This window comes from Oryctolagus cuniculus, chromosome 8 (assembly GCF_051225735.1).
Source record: "Oryctolagus cuniculus isolate XC-2025 breed Fujian yellow rabbit chromosome 8, ASM5122573v1, whole genome shotgun sequence".
Taxonomy (NCBI): Eukaryota; Metazoa; Chordata; class Mammalia; order Lagomorpha; family Leporidae; genus Oryctolagus; species Oryctolagus cuniculus.
In genome coordinates this window covers 5,907,672-5,912,635 of record NC_142874.1, presented here as the reverse complement: position 1 = coordinate 5,912,635, position 4,964 = coordinate 5,907,672, and the positions used below count along the sequence as shown (strand labels likewise).

At 48.0% G+C, this 4,964-nt stretch overlaps 1 long non-coding RNA gene across 1 annotated transcript; it reads right to left on the bottom strand.

The window, feature by feature from the left end:
• Positions 1-1,467: 1,467 nt before the first annotated feature.
• Positions 1,468-4,581, bottom strand: LOC149124811 (uncharacterized). The gene is made up of 3 exons (XR_016212502.1): positions 4,112-4,581; positions 3,895-4,002; positions 1,468-1,690 (listed from the first exon to the last, which is right to left on the bottom strand). It is a non-coding gene; the product is annotated as an uncharacterized LOC149124811 (long non-coding RNA).
• Between the last annotated feature and the right edge of the window lie 383 nt (positions 4,582-4,964).

Below are 4,964 nucleotides of genomic sequence, written 5' to 3'. Positions count from 1 at the left end.
TAGTGCTAACTTATGTGTCACAGCTTGCAAAGGGGGAGTGGAATCCTCCAGTCCTCCAATCCCTACTGGGCCAAGGGTAGAGAATGACTTCCATCACGGTGACAAAAGCAAAAAGAATTCCAAGGTGGCGCATGTTAACAGGAAGGAAGCTGTGACTCACGGAACAGGGCTGTTGCTAAGTTGGTTTTCAGGGTTTGGGAAGGGCCCAAGTCTGGACTCTTGCCTCATTTTCTTTCCCAGTAAGTTTGCCACTGATGGTCTGTGTTCGGTTTAGTTGAAAAGAAATACCTGTGCTGCTTTTCTAACGTGGGAGGTGGGAGGTGTTCTGCACCCTCTTTCTTGTGGGCAGGTAATAGTCTAAGTCCAAGGCTGCTCCCTTCTCCAGCCCTTGTCCTCCGGAGAGCCTCCCTCAGGGCTTCCAGCACCCACACACAGGCTCTTCCAGGCACCTGACAGGACACTGGTGATGCCACCTAAGCCGTCTCTTTTAAGTGACTCCCAAACTCGAGCCACAAATAACTGAGACACGTGTCTTTAAAAATGTTAAACTTCAAAAGCTTTTCCTCTTCCCTCTAAAAAAACATTAGCATGCAAAGGAGTGAGTAGTCACTAATAATTTTTTTGCTGCTAAATTATTGGCTAATTATACCAATTATTGCATTTTTAGCCTACCAGACCATGCTTTGATCATCCAGAAACAAAAATGCTCCTTGGAGCCGATCCATGGGGCAGCCAACGGAGTCTGCTTAGATGGTTCTTTGTGAAGTCCATTTGCCAGCAGTGCTTGTCAGCATCGTTGCTGACCACTGAGGCTTGGCTCAGCTCCAGAATGAATGGTTATAGCCTGCTCTCAAGAGTTCTTGCAAGATGAGTCCTTGCTTGGCCCTTCCCTCTAAAACGTTCATAAAAATGAATAACACAGTTAGCCCTCTCGTCTTTCAGCAAGTGGGAAGTCCTGAGTGTGTGGGTATGCACACACTTAAGTAACAAGCCTGTCTCTGCCTTATAGCACGCTTCCCTACATACCGTATTACGTTATAGACTGCCATGTTTTTCTTTATCTTTCTCATTTATGTAAATGGTAGAGTGCTATATTGAGACAATCTAATAAAACTTAGTATGAAAAAGAGACATCTTACAAAGTCAGCAAAATACCATATCGACCTCTTGGTTGACATTAATGATTTAAAGCTCTCCAAAACCGTATGTGTATCGCTACACTTGAAAATGTCTAGGGATCATCTGGCATTAAAACTTAATCACCACCTGATAAAATTTACTCTGTGTATGTCAAAGCACAATGAAATAGTAAAACAACAAATGCTTGGACTGGAATTTTAAGTTTGTATTAGACAATAGGATGGTAGTGTTAGCATGCACCTTAACAACTATTGTAAGCATATTTCATTCATTCATCTCCCAGCATCTACTTTACCTTTGAATTAATAAATAGTTAATGGCCATGGGTGTTTATTATGCCAAAAGGCCTTTTACAATTTTTGCTTATTTGTTTTATTCATTTGAAAGGTAGTGGGACAGAGACATAAAGAGAGAGAGCATTCCCATCTGCTGGTTCACTTCGCAAATTCTGCAACAGACAGGGCCAGGCCAGCCTGAATCCAGAGCTGGAAAGTCAGTCCGGGTCTCCCACACGGGTGACGCAATGACTTGAGCCATTCACTGCTGCCTGCTAGGGTACACAAAAGCAGGAAGTTGGAACTGGAGCAGAGTGAAGACACACCCTGAGACACTAAAACATGGGCCGCAGGGATCCCAGGTGGCATCTTAACTGCTATGCTAATTGACCTTCCCAAAAGATTGTTTTCATTCTACCATACATACTGGTTTATAAATTTAGTTATGAGGGCACTTCAAAAAGTTTGTGGGGAGGCCGGCGCTGTGGCTCAATAGGCTAATCCTCCGCCTTGCAGCGCCGGCACACGGGGTTCTAGTCCTGGTCGGGGCGCCAGATTCTGTCCCGGTTGCCCCTCTTCCAGGCCAGCCCTCTGCTGTGGCCAGGGAGTGCAGTGGAGGATGGCCCGAGTCCTTGGGCCCTGCACCCGCATGGGAGACCAGGAGAAGCACCTGGCTCCTGGATCAGCTCGGTGTGCCGGCCACAGCGGCCATTGGAGGGTGAACCAACGGCAAAAGGAAGACCTTTCTCTCTGTCTCTCTCTCACTGTCCACTCTGCCTGTCAAAAAAAAAAAAAAAAAAAAGGTTGTGGGGAAAATGGAATTAAAATATAAGTTTATAATATTTTTGCAATCCATGCATATGAGGGATTTTCAAAAAGTTCATGGAAAATGCATATTAGAGAAAAACAATTCATGGATTTCTAATTTTTTGCCCTCAGCTAAGCTCCACTTTTCCACAAACTTAAAATACCTTCATATAATTTTTTTAAAGATTTGTTTATTTATTTGAAAGAGCTACACAGAGAGAGGAGAGGCCGAGATCTTCCATCAGTCGGTTCATTCCCCAATTGGGCGCAATGGTCGGAGCTGTGCCGATCCAAAGCCAGGATCCAGGAGCATTTTTCTGGGTCTCCCATGCAGATGCAGAGGCCTAAGGACTTGGACCATCTTCTACTGCTTCCCCAGGTCATAGCAGAGAGCGGGATAGGAAGTGGAGCAGCCGGGACTCGAACCGGCGCTGACTTTACTTGTTTTGCCACAGCGCCAGCCCCATACCTTCATATTATATTGTGATTTAAAACAGTTTGATGGCTGGAGCTGCACTGTGATGTAGCAGGTAAAGTCTTGGCCTACAGTGCAGGCATCCCATATGGACATTGGTTCGAGTCCCAGCTGCTCCACGCCCAATCCAGCTCTTTGCTATGGCCTGAGGGCAGCAGAAAAGAGTCAAAGTCCTTGGGTCCCTGCACCCACGTGGGAGACCCAGAAGAAGTTCCTGGCTTTGGGTGAGTGCAGCTGCAGCCATTTTGGCCATCTAGGGACTGAACCAGCAGTTGGAAGCGCTCTCTCTCTGCCTCCGTCTCTCTGTAACTCTGCCTTTCAAATAAATAAATGAGTAAATCTTAACAAAAAATTTGATGGCACAAAATACTGCAGGTTTTTATCTCCTGGCTTTTTTCTCCGACAGTTTGGTACAACTTTCTCCGTATGGGAGGCAGCAGTAATTCCAGGTAGGGTCAGACTGTAACAAGAACCATCTGAATCCTTCTGTCATGATTAATTATCAGCAGAAAAAGTAGCACCTCCGCCCTGCGCTTTGCAAGAGGCTACCAGTCATTGCCTTCTTTACAGTTACATGCTTACTTCTCTTAGGCACTAAATCCACCGTCTCTGCTACCAGGGCTCCAACGCCTGCCAGTGACGGTGGGAGACAGGTGGGAGTCACTCTCGTTAATGTCGGAATCTAACAAGATGGAAACAGCATCTAAATGGTTAAGCAGGGTGCTCTGGTTTTTAGTATCTGGGGGGTCTGCATCTTAAGGAATACAAAAATAACTGAAGAAAAAAGATAAATAAGGCTACAGTGATCCAAAGGGGCTCCTGAAGAACATGAGAAAGTGCTAGTAGGAAATTCAGGTGTAGCAATGTTTGACAGACAATCGGTAAGAGCATACATCCTCATTTCCTAAAGTCCTCTGCCACTGCTGAATCTCAAACACATTTCAAGAGAAAGTGAAAAGGGTCAGAGCCACAGTTGGAACTATTTCTTTAGAAGGAAATGCAGGCCGGCGCCGCGGCTCCCAAGGCTAATCTTCCGCCTTGCGGCGCCGGCACACCGGGTTCTAGTCCTGGTCGGGGCGCCGGATTCTGTCCCGGTTGCCCCCCTTCCAGGCCAGCTCTCTGCTGTGGCCCGGGAGTGCAGTGGAGGATGGCCCAAGTCCTTGGGCCCTGCACCCCATGGGAGACCAGGAGAAGTACCTGGCTCCTGGCTTCGGATCAGCGCGGTGCACCGGCTGCGGCGGCCATTGGAGGGTGAATCAACGGCAAAGGAAGGCCTTTCTCTCTGTCTCTCACTGTCCACTCTGCCTGTCAAAAAAAAAAAAAAAAAAAAAAAGATATTAGTAGCATATCTCTGACATCTCTACTTTATTTACATCACAAAATCACATATGTCAACCACAAGCCTGTGTTTTACATTCTGGTTCTAGGAGCCGATGTTGTGATGCAGGGGCTTCAGCTGCTGTCTGAGCGGGACGGAAGTGTAGCAGCTGGGACACAAACCGGCTCCCATGTGGGATGCTGGCGTTGCAGGTGCTGGCTCCGATGTTATGTCTAAGTACTTGCAGCCACGGAATCCAATGGGCATTTCCTGCTGTCCTCTTAAGCCCAGGACTGGGTTGTTAGTGAGATAGAACCAAAGAAGCACGGATCTGCAAATCACAAAATCTGCAGGCTCCGGGGAAGGTGACAAGGAAGAGAGCCAAGGCTAAATTTTCTTGAGTGTTCACATTTAGGTGGGTATGGGGAGCAACTGGGAGCAACTCGGACTAGACTAAGTTACTGGAATTAAGACTTATTCTATGCATCTGCTCTCCCACAATATGGCGCTGAGAAAGGAGGCAACAGCTTCTACCCAGCTGCCTCTCACCAACTTGACAAGCTGCAGGAGCTGCTCCTGATTGGAGGAGAGCAGTGTACTTGGCGTGTGGGTAGCAGAGTTGGGATTGGTGGAAGAGGACTATAAAGGAGGAGAGAGACAACATGCAGGAGGAACATCTAAGGGGAACACCTGAGCAGCCCCCGAGAGAGCCGGCCGGCGGTGTGCCGCTCCCCCGCGGAAGTGGGGAAAGTGGCCAGGGGGAACCGCCCTTCCACGGAGGTGGAAGGGTCGGTAGCCAACCCGGGAAGAACCAGCAGCAAACCCGGGGAGGGCCGAGCAGACGAAAGAACAGCGCAGGGTCCTGTGTCGTTCCTCCACGAAGAGGGGGAGCGACATAATGGTGCCGTGACTCGGATATGAAGCCTAGGCAGGGTTTAGTGTCGTTCCT